The sequence below is a fragment of the Pyrus communis genome, chromosome 15 (genome assembly GCF_041283825.1).
Source record: "Pyrus communis isolate YQ-2024b chromosome 15, ASM4128382v1, whole genome shotgun sequence".
Lineage (NCBI taxonomy): Eukaryota > Viridiplantae > Streptophyta > Magnoliopsida > Rosales > Rosaceae > Pyrus > Pyrus communis.
The window spans coordinates 9586148-9601821 of NC_142579.1; positions in this window are offsets into that span (position 1 = coordinate 9586148).

Here is a 15674-nt window from a genome sequence, read left to right on the forward strand (position 1 = left end):
GAATGAATTGAAGATCTATGAACAAAAATTAACAAGGATTCGTGAGAGGTAAAAAAGGATAGGTGAATAGTAATACCCTAACTTTATCTTATGAAAATGACAAAAAAAAATTAAAAAAACGGATGAACATCCTCACCACTTTCTCTCCCCCTTGCTCACCTATCCTATCAATCACTCTCTCTCCCCCCTTCACCCTCACCCTTCCCTATCCCCATCCCTCTCTTCTTTCACTCATCGCATCAACTATAGAGTAGATACCGTGCCTAATTCGTTGTTTAGAGGAATCAATAGATTAAAGAGTATATACCATACATTTATTTAGGCTGACAAATATAACGTCTCATTCTGTTTTATACAATTGTGCGTGTTGCTTTAGGAAAGTGATTAGTGGTGGATACTGAAATCCTAACTCGTCTTGTCATTGTTTCAAATCTTATTCCAAATCCATTTACTTTTAATTATTTTTCTCTTTTTCTATTTTTACATTTTCAATTTCAAATCATCTTCAATCTATTCCGTAAAATCTCTTTTGTGCATATTTGTTAGTCTTGTGAATAACTTAATTTACGTTCTTAGGAATCATAATCTAGATACCTGTCAATCTTCGTAAGAATGATCTCGTACTTGCTTTCTATACTATGTGTTTGTTCTTGTGCACTTACAAGTTTAAAACCTGTAATTAGTAGCTTAATATTTAGATTGCTAATTGCATAACAAGTTTTTGGTGCCATTGCCAAGGATTGTCCCCTACTCAATGTCTAAAATTTATATTCCTAACATCATATTTTTGTCTTAGTTGTAGTTTAGGAGTCATCACTTATTTTATTTTAATTATTTTTAGTTATTTATCATTTGTTTTTTTTTTTTGTCTTATTGCATAATCCTTGTGCCTAGTTTTATGAAGTTTTCTTGTGTTGTTGGTTTTGCAATGCATGCAAGGAAGACTCTCCACTCCATCTAGCAATTCTTCCTATTGACCCCAAGTTTGAGCCTACTCTACGCAACCTAAAACAAGAGCGTAAGTAGTGTGCTAAGTCCAAACCAATAATGGCCGAAGAAGTAGCACATCTTAGAGTTTTGATGCAGGATAAGTTTCAGTCTAAGAACATTGAATTTCCATCTTGTATTGCCTTCCAACCTAATGTTGAAGGGAACATGCACTTTTCACTGTAGCTGCTTAGCATGGTTCCCCATTTTAGTGGCAAAGCAGAGGATGATTCTCATCTTCACTTGATAGATTTATTCAATTTTTGAAGAACGTAGGACGTTCAAGGCCTCACTCTCGAGCAGATCAAGTTAATTTTGTTTTTGTTTTCATTGCAATCTAATGTTAAATTGTGGAATAATTCTTTGGAACCATGATCAATTCAATCCTGAGAGCAATTGGTAACAAAATTGTTGAATAAGTTATTTCCTACCCAAAAGACCAATCAACTAAAAATGGAGATTGAACAACACATACTTGATATTTTTGAAACTCTTCGGAAGGTTGAAATTAACATTCCTTTACTTGATGCAATTAGACAGATTCCATCTTAGAATAAGTTTTTAAAAGATTGTTGTACTAAAAAAAGAAAGTTTTAGGAACATGAAAATGTTGCATTAACTGAAGAAGTAAGTGCGGTTTTGTTGAGAGGTTACAACCTAACTAAAAGATCCATGGAGTTTCACTATTATTGGAAATTATCATTTCGATAAATCTTTGTGTGATTTGAGTGCAAGTATTTTTCTAATGCCTTTCTTCATTTAAAAAAAAAAAGAAAAAAAGAGGTTTGGAGGATTTAAAACTAACATCGGTTTCTTTACAACTTACAGATTGATCAATCAAATAGCCAAGATGAATTATTGAAGATGTTTTAATACGAGTTGCCAAATTAATCCTCCATGCTGATTTCTTAATTTTAGATATGGAGGAAGATAGGGAAGTTACAATCATACTAGGTTGTCCATTTCTGGCCATTGCATGTATATTGATTGACGTTGAGAAATGCACTTTTACTATGCATGTTGGCGACGAGACAACCAAATTTAAAGTATTTGGAGCAAGTCAACATCTGCAAAAGATTAGTACATGTAACATGATTGACTCTGTTTATGAAGATTCATTGCTTCCTCTAATTGAATCTTTCAAAAGGCCTTCTAGCAACAATCAATTGACTAATGAAAGAAAATTGAGTTCAACCGTCAAAGATGAAGGGTCGGGGAGCAAGAAATTCGTGAACAAGAATAAATTTGATGTGTTCCCCCATTTTAATGATCCATCGCCTTTTACTTAATTTGAAGATAGAGAGCTTGCTGGTTTTATTTTTATGGAGATCAAAGATTGCATCCATCCAACTAAGTTTCTCTACATTCTCCTTTATTTACTTTTCTTTTCATTAATTTGTTTTGTTAGGTTTTTAAATTGTTCTTTTCCCCATTATATTTTTGTCCATTCTAATTGCTAGTTTATCTTACAATATTGAGGACAATGTTGGTTTCAAGTTTGGGGGAAGGGAAAACATTTTAAATTTGGTTTTCATGTTTTCATTTTATTTAGTGTAAAAAAAAATTAAAAAAATAGGAAAAAAACAAAGAAACAAAAATAAATGTTTTGCCGCTCATTTGGAACGACTATAAAAGCAATTGTATAGCTTCATCCCTCATTAAGGTTTTCTTTTAGGAAAGATGAGAGAACTTTTGCTTTGTTTCTCTCTAGGACTTTGGCCCTAAGGGAGGGACTATCTAGCAATCTCTTCCTCCCTTAGTCACTCATCTTCTTCCTACACTCATCTTTGGTATCGGAACTTAGAGGCTCTCAATTTTGGGTGCTTTTGGAGAATCCATTCCTCCAATCCAAATCCAAGAATATATGGAGCCAAGAAGCAAAGTTCTTCCATCCACATCAATGGAGCCAAGGAGAAAGGAGACAAATGAAAGAAGGCCCTCACATGGGTGATTCAAAGGTATAAAATTTGGAGCTAAAATTTGCCATCTCAAATGTTGTAGATGTAGTTCATATTCATATGAGCATCAAATTTGGAGCTAAAATGTAGTTTTCTTTTGTTCAGGAAAATTTGGCCAAATCCATAGAGTGGATTTTAGGGTTTATGTTTGTATTGTTAAAAGAGTTTTAAAGTGACATTAGGAATCCCTAAGTACCCTAGTATGTTAATATGTTATTTCCCTTAAATTTGAAAGGTTTTGGGGTGTCTTTGGGTGGAAAATGTTCATGGAGCTCTTATGGATTTTCATGGATGTTCTTCAATGTTCTTGTTGTGTTCTTCATGTTCATACAAGAACATAAAGATTTGGTGTTTGATTTAAAAATGATTTTTGAATTTTATTTAAAATTTGTATGTAATAGTTGATGTGAGATGATTCACATCACTATTCAATCATCACCTTACCTATCACTTTTTTCAATCAATTGAAAAAGTTTTTGACACCACTTTTACTCCTTAAAATCAGCCAGCCATGTAATGGAGATACTTTTGGGGTTGTTATGTAATTACATAAAGTTTTGATACTTTTATGGTATTTGCACTTTGACCCAAAAGTTTACGTTTTTACGTAAAGGCCCAAAATCACTAAACGACCATTGTTTTGCTCCTTTAATGAAGTTTTTGTAATTTTTGAAAATTTTGGGTTCTAGTTGTAATCACATGAAGTAGTGGACTTTTGTGTTTTTACAAAGTGACCTCAAAAGTTTGTGTTTTGCATTGTAGCCCAAAAGTTGAGGTTTTTGCGTTTTGGCCCAAGTTAGGATGACAACATAATAGTTTTCTTTTTAAATGAGAATTGAATTTTCATTTCATTTAGCCCCATTTAAATCAATTATATGGATACAACAACCAAATGACATTGTTGCATTCTAGCTTAATTAGTTAAAAGTGTTTTATTAATTAAGAAAGGGTGATTATGGACCTAAGCCTACGGAAATTGAGTTATGTGAAAGGTTGTCTTTCAAATTTGTTTGAACCATGGGAATGTGTAGATTAGATATTGGTTGTAATTTGATTTGATCAAATGTTGTAAAAGAGCATAAGTTTTTCTTTACTTTAAAAGTAATCCTCTTATGTTTTATTTGATATGCATGAAATTGGAGTAGTTGGGTCCAACGCCCAATAGGGAAACATGTCATAATATGATTAAACGTGTAACTAAAATTAATCACCATCCCTAGACCGAGATCCAACACTAGGCTCGTGTTGGATTAAATTGAACGTTTATAGTCATCGTAAGACCCTAAGGCAACTATATAGTCCATCAATGAATTCAAAGCTTATGTTAGTAGTACCATATACTCTTGCTTTAAAAACATTTTACATGAATAGTCAGAGTATCATATACTACTAAAATCAATTACATGGGCTAATAGTTGTAATGGGACCAAATTGTTTTAATGTGATTAAAATGCATGTTTATATGTGATGAGACCTAAACCCTCAATCAGACCGTTATTAAGTTGACATGAACACTTTTCGTGCCTTTCCACCATGGTAGGCTCCAATCGTTTTGAGTCATACACCGTTTTCAACCTATAATGGGGAAAGTCAAAGTATGTGCTTGCACTCACTAGGAGTCTATACACATACATGATGAAGTGAGGTAGGCAACGAGTATAGCCAACATGATATAATTATGAGGCTATGCTTGAACCCCTACACGAAATGACATGGTGGGAGTAACTTAACTAAGTGCAATGATGCGAACATGACATAACTATGAGGCATTATTCTCTAGAGGCCAAAGTTGATGGGTTCTTAATTGAGATGTAAATGAGTAAGTATACTCTTTCATTATTATTAACGCTAGCCAACATCATATAATTGTGAGGTGGGTTTGGTAATAATGAGCTTCCCATATCCTACTAAAAGTTTCCTCCAAAATTCTCGAATTTCTTTTGGGGATATGGAATTTGTCAAAATAGTGGGTGGTGATATTTGATTTAAAGACCTGGATTAAATAGCTTAAAATCAATCAATTTATGTGTTATGTATTTGTTTACCAATATATTTGCAAAATGTTGTTCAAAACTTGACAAAGAATAGCCAGAGGCTTTAGTTTCCGTACTTGGTACTACAATCCCATAGATTGTCTTGAATGAATTGTATATGTACTCAAGTAGTCGCATCTTCATCATTTTCCTATTGATAATGTATCATTGGAAGAACATGTTAGATATGTCTAACGTAATGAGGATAACATACCTACATGTGCTTATTCCTTTGTTGGATGAACAAGGGAACTTGAGAAGTTAGAACAAAGACATGGACACTTCATGTGCCATAGTTCTTCATTTAGAAATTGTTGTTTGAAGAAATAATAGTTAACACAAACATTAGTGCTTGTTTCTTTATTATATGAACAAGGAACTTTAGAAGAAAGCAGAAAGGCATGGATACTTTATGTTCCATAATTCTGCATTAACAAATTATTGTATGAAAAAATGAGAGTTGCATTGAATAGCTCTTGAATGTTTGTAGTCTTGTTTGGAACCAGATAGTTGTTAAGGAACGATAGTCAAACAATATGGAGAATGATGATTCTGAATCAAACACTCAACCATGTGTCCAACAATACAGAGATCTGCCTCCATATGTGCTCGGCTGTTTTGAGGACAAGATCTCATTCCTTGAAGTTTTGCGACTTGACTGTGCGGTTGTAAGCTATGTTAACTTGTTGATGATACAAGACTGCTTTCCTAGTTGCTTCCATCTTTTTTTCCTCAATTAACTTGAGATTCATCCACTTCTAACTTGTGCAAACTCCAGCATCTCACTCCACATTGTTAACTACTGAGACTCGTGTTGTGGGCATCATCATTTCCACAAAGGCAATAGCTTTGGATCTATACACTAAGGAATAAGGACAGAAACTTGTGGCATTCCTTGGGGATGTGCAATAGGCCCACAGAACATTTGGGAGATGTGTGCTCCAACCCTAGCATAGTTGTGCACCATTTTGCTTAGAATCCTTAGCAGTATATTGTTTATGGCTTCAACTTGACCATTTCACTGAGGATAGTACGTTGTGGAGTGATGGTGTCTGATCTTGTAACCAATGAGTTTAACACTTACTTGCTTGTTTACAAAAGGTGAGTCGTTGTCGCTTATGATTTTGTAAGGTATCCCAAACTGGCCAATGATGCATTTTCTGATGAAATTAGACACTACTGCTCTTGTTGCTTTCCAGAGCGGGATGGCTTCTACCTATTTCGTAAAGTACTCAGTGGCTACTAGGATCCATATGTGACATTCGGATCCAATCAAGTCATGCCCCAAAGTATGGAACGTCCATGGAATGTGCATGTCTTGTGGCAATGTTAGAGGCTTGTGGATTAAGTTTTTATGAACTTGGCATGCATGACATGTCTTGACCATGTTGTGCATGTCTTCCCTCATGGTAGACCAATAGTATCATAGGCTCAACAATTGCTTGTGTAGCTTCTTTCTTCTTGATGTTTTCCACACTCTCTAGCGTGCACTTTCTGCATGACTTGCGATGCCACGGATGGCCCGAGGTATCTCAATGGTTCCTTATTGAATCATTTGAGGTATAGTATTGCCCTTCCACGAAGTATCTCTTGGTTGTCTCTTTAAGTCTACATGCGTCTTGAACATTGCTTGGTAAGGCTCCATCAATAAAGAAGGTGAGGTATGGGGATCTTCATCTTCCGTGATGGAAACTGTGAATGCTTCTCCTAGGGATAGTGTTTTGTTGCATCTTGGACATTTAACTTAGGTGCCTGTGGCTTACTGCTTCATCTCTGGCCAATAATACCATTTCCTTTGTAGCCCTCGATAGAGACTTACGACTGGATCTACTCTGCATGTGGCTTTGTGGATTTATTGTAATCGTCCATGTGCTTCTATTTTCCTAAGGCAACGAGTCAGCATTCCTTCGGGCAAATGCTCGTAAAGTGCCCTAGCAACGTTTATGTATTCCCTTAGGTGCTTGAAAGTGAGCTCTTTGATTGGCTTGGAAAAGAAAATGATGTGATTAATCATATGATGCTTTTGAAAAGGAATGAAAAGCCATTTTTATAAAGGTAAATCCAGACCTAAAAGAACAAAACATAGTGTTATGAAATCTCATTTGAGCAATGGTACCATTACTGTAAGTTATATCAAATATGGTGATAATCTTGCAAATCTATAACCAAAGCCTTGACAAGAGAAAGGTTTGGGATTACATCGAGGGGGATGGGATTAAAGCCCGTAAAATCATGAGCCATGTAAGCAGACACCCAACCCGGTAATTAGAGATCCTAAAAACTATGTTAAATAGGAAAAACGAACCATATGATGGGCGTAAGTGATGCACTATTATTTGTACTCATCCCTATGGTGTAAGTACATTTATTATGTATTATTTTTGGAGGTTGAGTTTATTTAAACTCTTAATAAAATATGTAGCTCATTTTAAGTAGGATCTTACAATTATATAAGCATCCTTGACATATTTTACCTATATGAGTGTGAGTGAGGCTGTTTTCCATTAGCATTGGGCTTGTTCTCAATTACACTCATGAAAATTGAGATTAGCATAAGGTTGTAAGGTGCTAGCTATTAAAGCTCAAATTAACACTTGGATTATTATGTGTGAGCATTAATTCTTAGTTTCCCGTAAGAAGTTGTAGTTCGAGTCTGAGACCATTATCAACTCTGGAGTATGAATTATTGTTTCACTAATTGAAGTTCAATGCAGAATCACACCTTCATGATGCATAATGATTTATCTATGGCCATTATTATTTTTCTTCTTTTCTCCTCAATTAATAATAGAAATCAGAGGGGGAATTTGGTGCATTTTTAATACTAAATTAATTAAAATTGCCATTATTTGTTGTTAGTAGGAAAATAAGATGATTGCCATAATTTGTGGTTAGTGGATGGCGAATTTGATACCAAATTAGGCTGCCACTATGTGGCATAGCCAAACTCCCCCTAGTGTAAAAATATTAATGTATTAAAAAAAAAAGTTGTTTGCCATTATTTGTTGTTAGTGAGGAAGATGGAGTCTTTAACCTTTCACCTAATGTAACTCTTTTCTTTTTAATATAGGTTTATTATTGAGGGTGAAATAAACCTCTAATTAGTAGCATTTTTTCCATCATTATTTTTATTTATCATCCCACTAGTAATTTTCTCTACAACAATTATTCTTTATTCCTCCATCTTTTCCATTTTTACATATTGGCCAAAGAAGGGTGTTCTTGTTGTTGGCCTTTGGACTCTTCTATTTTGTATAGATAAGTTTGGTCACATGACAATTTGGGTTGTTGTATTATGGACGAGACAAAGTCAAGAGATATGTTGCAACACTGATTCGTGGACTTTTGTCAAACTGCGGTGGACTTGAATCTTCTTAAAGATAGCGAGAAACATGTGCCTCAGCCTAATTGTCTACATGCTTCTTAGAAGAATATCACAATTTTCTTGTAATTTTCCCAACTCCTCCGAGTACAAAATACCGTTGATTTCTTACGTGATTTGAGGCGACATTCCTCTTAACACATCATTGAAAACAAGTGATGACCAAGAACATTTATGTCATCATGCCAAATCCATGTATCAAATGATGTCACCGCCTCTAAAATGATACTCTTTTTACCTTTTCGATTTCTGTAATCTCTTTGCCATGAACTTGGGCTAATTTTTCCACTGTCAATGCATGCAATCAATACTTTTAATCATGCTAGGAAAACCTCAACCCTTGGCTTTATTAAGAAGCCTTTTGAGATCCACTGGTGTGGGTCAACAAAAGCACTTCGCGGTGTATAGATATTCAATTGCATCATAACCTATCAAGGGCCTCAAGAATAGTGGCTTCCCTATCCTCGTTATCTCACCAATCGCGTCTGCATATGCCGCTTAAACAACCATCCACAAGGCAGGCGTGATTTTTGTTGTGTTAACAATTTTTTGCTTAGGATGAAAACCTAAAACATGTGCAACATCCTTCTCTTGAACAAAGTAATTATCATGGTTGCAAATAACAGCTATGATTTTGTTGAATAACTATGGTCATATCCTAAATCTTTTAAGAAAATAATCTGCCTAGTACAAACAATTTGGAATAAGCTAATCTTGCAATAGATCCTCATCTCAGGTTCTTTTGCGTCAGTTGAGGTTAAGTTCACGACTGGTGCTTGAGCCACCTGCTTCTTCGTTGTGTTGATCAATTATTGTGATTACTTGCACCACTTGAAGAGTTGATGCTTCTTTACGCCTTCGGTGTTAGGCACACCTCCTTCTTCATTGTTCATCTTCTTACTCATTTTCTCGCTCTTCTTTCTCTTGCAACATCCTTAAGTTATCCATTGTTGAAAGAACTTTCTTTTGTAAAAATCTATAAATTGAGATGAGTAGGGAGGATGGAGAAGGCTTGATGTTGAGTAAATCTGGTGGTTTGAAGAGTTTTTATGGAGAAAAATGAGGAAATAATAAGATTGGATAAGGACATGTTGCTAATGGATAATGACATGTGGCAAAATGAAAGTGGTTGAAAATCTCATCTAAAATATATGACAATAATGACATGTGGAAGATAAGACCAAAATATATTTGTGAATAGTAATCGCCCTTACCCTTTCTCCTTCTAAATAGGTGGACTTACACAAAGATAATTACTGCTCGGAGTGAATAGTAAATGCAATTTTATTGCACTTGCTTTGCCTTTACCATCCTAAAACAGGTTGCTCTAAAGAACCCCATATAACTCAAAATGTGGGTAGGTTTAGTGCATAGCCAGCAGCAGGTCCAATAGAGGAAAAAAATGGCAATTAGGCTAAGGGCTTATGCTTTTTCAGCTGCCCTTGCAAGAATTGCCTTGGCTTGTGCCTTTGCAGCTGCCTAATTACAACAGTGGGCCTATCTATGTGACAGCGCAACGCCCTTCCAGCATAGCCCAACGACCTTGCAAACTGTTGGATTTCCAACGTTAAAAAAGATTGAAATACCAAAAACATCTAAAATAATACAAATGTTTTCTAACAACACACTTAAGAAACTTACAAAGTTCAACCATCTTCTTCATTTGCCTTTTATTTTTAACCAGTTATGCTTGGTTGTTGTGCTTTTGCTTTGCTTTGTATTTAAAATAAAATTATCGGAGTTAAATAGGGAATTTTATTGTCGAAGAACAAACTTACTAAGTACACACTTACAAGTAGACCTGGCATTTTAGACCCAACGCGTTAACCCGATCCCATCCGCTTGTAATAATTAGTATTTGGGTAAATACTGGGTCAAATTGTTACAAATGAACCTGTAAAGCACCTGTTAAATAATGGGTCACTTTGAGTGAATCGACGAAACTCGTTAACACCCGTTAATTAAATGTGTTTTAATAAGATGAAATTTGTTGTTGGGCGCCGATTGCCACTTAATTCTTGATCTCGTAGTTGATGGCGCCGACAAGGTTGGCCCTCACCTTAATTTGGTCAAAGGCCGAGGTGGATTCTTCATGAGGGAAAAGATGGTGGAGTTTGGATGGTGCCCGTAATAAATTCATCTGCATAGTCAAACGAATCGAAGCTCATGAAGCATTTGGGAGCCAGTGGCAATGCCGGTGTTGTGCTGCAAGCTCACAACCAAAAAGCTCCATGATTTGTTCGAGTACGGGGGTTACGTCGGAAAGCTTAGGATTTTCATCAAAATGGCAAGCCTTTTGTGACAGAAAATCGGAATTACATTGTGGATTTGTATTTTCAAAAAGATATGGGGGATTGGAAGGTTGAGAGCGATGTAGTTTTGTAGCTTCTCGAAGTTTGTGTTGATGATAATAATATAGGGTGGAAAGATATGCAAGAACCAGTTGAACAAGGGAGAAAGATATAGGGGATGTTTCCGAACATGGCCACCACTATGACGATGATAATAATATAGTTTATGTTGGATGATGGTTGAAATGGGTGAAACAGGTGGTAACGGGTGACCTATTAGCTTAACAGGTTTAGTTTGGGTGACCTGTTAGCTTAAGGAGTTAAGCTTGGGTGACCCATTAATATAACAGCTTGGTTTAAAATCGACCCTAACCCAATAAAATCGACTTGTTTATAGGTCTACTTACAAGGCATAAAACAATAAAAAAACATACTTGTGAATAATAATAACCCTTACACTTGCCTATCCTCTTCTCAAACAAGTGGACTTGCATAAAGACAATTAGTGTTCATAGTGAATGGTAAGGGTAATGAACCATTGACACACATTTGCTCCCTTAAAACGGGTGGAGATGCTCTTAGGGCCAATTTGGGATTGTTGCACTTTTTAAAAAAAAATACTACTGTTGTGTTTTAAGAATAATCAACTATAAAATAAAACGATTGAACGTTTGGTAAACTGTATTTTTAAAACTACTGTGAGTATAAAAACAGTATAAAAGCATTTTGTAAATATTAATGTAAAACTGTTGTATTTTTGTTTAATGACAAAAATAGGCATGAAATGACATAGTTGTTGCTCTGTTATGTTTTCATCGAACTATTATTACATATTGCTAGAATACCAAAAAATACAAGCAACAATATTGGAAAAGATTACTGCAAACCCATGAGTTATTGGAAAATATGGCATACCCACAAGAAAAATGAATTGTTTAGTAAGTAAACCATAAAATCTAAAATTGAGTTCGTACCTTCAAAGAGTTTAATGAGATATGGAGATTTGAGGCTGTGCAAAAGTTCACCGATTAGGCTAAGGTTTTTTTGTATATGTAATAGTGTATTAAAAAAAATAAGGGTAGATGAAGTCAATTACAAAAATAAAAGGGGTATTGTAGGTATAGAGAAGCTTTTATTAATCTATAACGACCTAAAAATTAATTCGGAAGCTAACCGCAGTAGTATGTGACGACCCGTCTCAATTTAATATATAATTTTCTCCCCGAGTGTGTAAAGTGACAAATATGCCTCGTTGGTTAAGTGACGTGGATGTACATGTGTAGATTTAAATTATTTTTCTCGCTATCGTAATTAAATCGTACTCGACGTCACAAGCGCGTTGATACGAGTTAGGGCAGAATCGGAGTAGTAACTAAAAAGGTTACGAACAACTGAAAAATAGAGATCCGTTGATTTGGTTCAAAGTTTCAGAGATTCAGGGATGATGGGGTTAAAGGTTTTGAAATGGAGAAGAATGGGTTTTGAACAACTAGGATTTCTGTAAAGTGGGCCTTTAGAAGGAAGAAGGGTTGGAGAGTTGTAGTGATGATCCAGTCACCGTTGGAGCACCACAGAGGGTTGATGTTGCTGTTGTTGGAGCCACTTTTTGCTCTGGGGAGAAGAAAAGTGAGTAGAGAGAGAAAAGAAGAGAGTTTTTTTTGTTTAATTATTGTTCAGATTAAAAAATTTAGGGAAAACTTGATATAAGTCCAATTTTTTTAGCCAATAGTAGGAATAGTCCAATTTATTAAAATAAGTCCAATTCCTTAAATTTAATTATTTAATTATCAATAATTATCTATTCAATGATAAGATTTATTATAAAAATCAAATTTCTTCCTAATTATCTCTTTGATTATTTCTTTTTATTTTTATTTTTTATTACTTCTTGTTCTTCCTCCTGCTTTAAACCCCATTTATAGATTTTATTTTTAATTTTTATAATCAACCTATATCACAGGTTAATTATTTTTATGTATCTATATGACATATTCTTTTTTATAATCAACGTGTCACAAATTAATGTGTCTTACTTGTATGTATATTATGTTTTTTCCTACCTTTTAGTTAGGTTTCATATCTCGCTTACAGATATAATATATATTCATATATTTTTTACTTGAGTTATGGTAGAATGTTTTGTAGATAATTTATGTTAGTATATTAGTTTTTATTGTTGTAAGATTTTAATTAGATTTTTTGGAGTTGAAAAATGCATAATATTAGAAGATTTTCAATTGATTTTTAATATTTAAAAAAAATATAAAATGAGTATAAAGGAAATAAAAACATGTAATTAGATAATTGGATTCACTCCTAAAAACCATCTATGTTTTTGGACCTAGATCTAAAAGCCCCAAAAATTTATTAATGTATTAATATTAAATTAAAATTTTAATCTAGTTTGGCAGGAAAATGGGCTCCATGTCTGTCACGTCATTATTTAACAGTCAAATTGACAAAAAATTTAATAGAGGTCTAACATTGCAATGAATTCATAAGTTGATGTATGATATTGCAACGTTTAAAATATGAAATATGAGATTGTAGTGCTACCTATAGATAAGGTAGTAATATGTAATTTACTCAAACCAAAAATATGAGTTGCACAACACAACAATATTAGTATATATGTAACATCCCACATCGTCCAGGGGAGTGATCCTTAAATGTATATTCCCATCCCTACCTAGTGCGAGGCCTTTTGGGAGCTCACTGGCTTCGGGTTCCATAGGAACTTCGAAGTTAAGCGAGAAGGGGGCTAGAGCAATCCCATGATGGGTGACCCACTGGGAAGTTGCTCGTGAGTTCCCAAAAACAAAACCGTGAGGGAATGGTAAGTCCAAAGCGGACAATATCGTGCTATGGTGGTGGAGCGGGCCCGGAAAGTGATCCGTCCCTGGTCGGGATGTGATAATTTGGTATCAGAGCCTAACCCTGGCCGCGCGTGTGCCGATGAGGACGTCGGGCCCCTAAGGGGGGTGGATTGTAACATCCCACATCGCCCAGGGGAGTGATCCTTAAATGTATATTCTCATCCCTACCTAGTGCGAGGCCATTTGGGAGTTCACTGACTTCGGGTTCCATAAGAACTCCGAAGTTAACCGAGAAGGGGGCTAGAGCAATCCCATGATGGATAACTCACTGGGAAGTTGCTCGTGAGTTCCCAAAAACAAAACCGTGAAGGAATGGTAAGCCCAAAGCGGACAATATCGTGCTATAGTGGTGGAGCGGGCCCGGGAAGTGATCCGTCCCGGGCCGGCATGTGACAATATATTACACCTAAAGACAAATAGCATAAATCTCTACTAATTAATAAAACTCTCATTGTCAACCAAAAGAGGGTGAAAAGACAAATTAGTCTTCTATCACATAAAAAAATGATGGGCAATAATGTAATTTCACAGGTCCAAATTTTACTGTTTTTTATTGAAGCATCACCTACAGGTGATGTTAAAATACCCCCAATATTAAAAAAAAAAAAAAACCAAAAACAAAAACCTCTCACTCCCCCCACGTTCCTTCTCTCTCCCTTTCTCCTTCTCATTTTCTAAAAAAATGTGTAGACAAATTCTAGTGTCTTTTAAAGAATCCCGTCTGGTGAGTTCGAACTACAAAAGATTAATTTTGATCTAGCAAAACCCTTCTCAGTATCTTACTCCCTAAATCAGCTGCACCTAAATACTTTAGAACTATCCCAATAGACTTCAAAGGAAACAGTGCAAACAACACACTATAAACGCCTTTCTTATTCAACTAATTTTGAACTAAGAAACAAAACGAAAATAAATCAGAGTACTTTAAGAAACATTCAGAAGCTTTAACATCATACATGTCAAGAGTGGAACTCCATTTGGATATGGTAATCTATCTCTACACTTGCAATTAAACTTCATAATAAAACTGATAAGTTAGGAAAAAGAAAAGCAAAATCAAAGATCTACAGGGAACAAGATCGAACTTGGAACCTAGAGATGCATAGAGAAAAGAGAGGTTATAGGAGAGGATGAGGCTGTGGGAAAGGAAGGTTGCGGGAGACTAGGAGAAAAAGAGGCATCGGCAGAGAAGATGGAAAGAAGATGATAAAATTTTAGGGTGTGTTTGTTTGGCATCACTAGCCCTCACTAGACTAGACTAGATTAAGTTTTAGTACAATCTTGTGTTTGTTCCTTACCCGGACTAAGTTTAGTGGGACTAGCAGGGACTTGCCTCGACTGAGTCCCTCGCTAATAGGTCTTAGCGAGACCCCCCGATTCGGAGATGATTGTTAAGTCGTCCTCTAATCTCGTCATCTCTATTCTCCTGCGATTCGATCCTCGCCCTGCTCCCTTATCGTCGTCCTCCTCATCGTCGTCCTCCTCATCCTCATCTCTGTGTCCTGCTCACCTTCAGTTGCATCATGCTCGCCTTCACCTGCTCCTCTTGTTTGGTAAACTTCGAATCCGACATTATTTCTTCGATTTGTTTTGCAGATCGTGATATATTTGATTTAGGTGTTTTGGGTTTGAGAAATTTTCAATAATAAACCTTTGCACTTGAACAAATTAGGATTTTAATTTTTAGGGTCAAATTGAGATTAGAATTTGGGGTTTTCACATTTTATGCCATTTTCAGTCCCAAAATGATGATAATCATCACGAAATTGCTGTTGTAAGGGTGTGGATGCAAAGTTAAATTTGTAATCTAGGTCTAGTTTCAACAAATTTTGGTATCAGGTTGGACTAGTGTTTTTGGATTTTGGTATCGGGTTTGAGAAATGAGTTGAGTTGCATTTAGTAACTACATTCACAAAGACACTCACATACTAACCTGTATAAATTTCATCTTAAATCTTATGGATGGGATCTCAATTGTTACAATATGTTCACGAGGTTCCAGCAATTGACATGGAGGCCCTTAAATCTCCACTTATGGGTCTATTTGAAAAGCACCGTACACACAAGTTCGTTCTATACGTTCAAGATTATAGTGAAACTGATCCTATGAGGGAATGGATTTAACAAGAGTGACAACTAGAGATTTG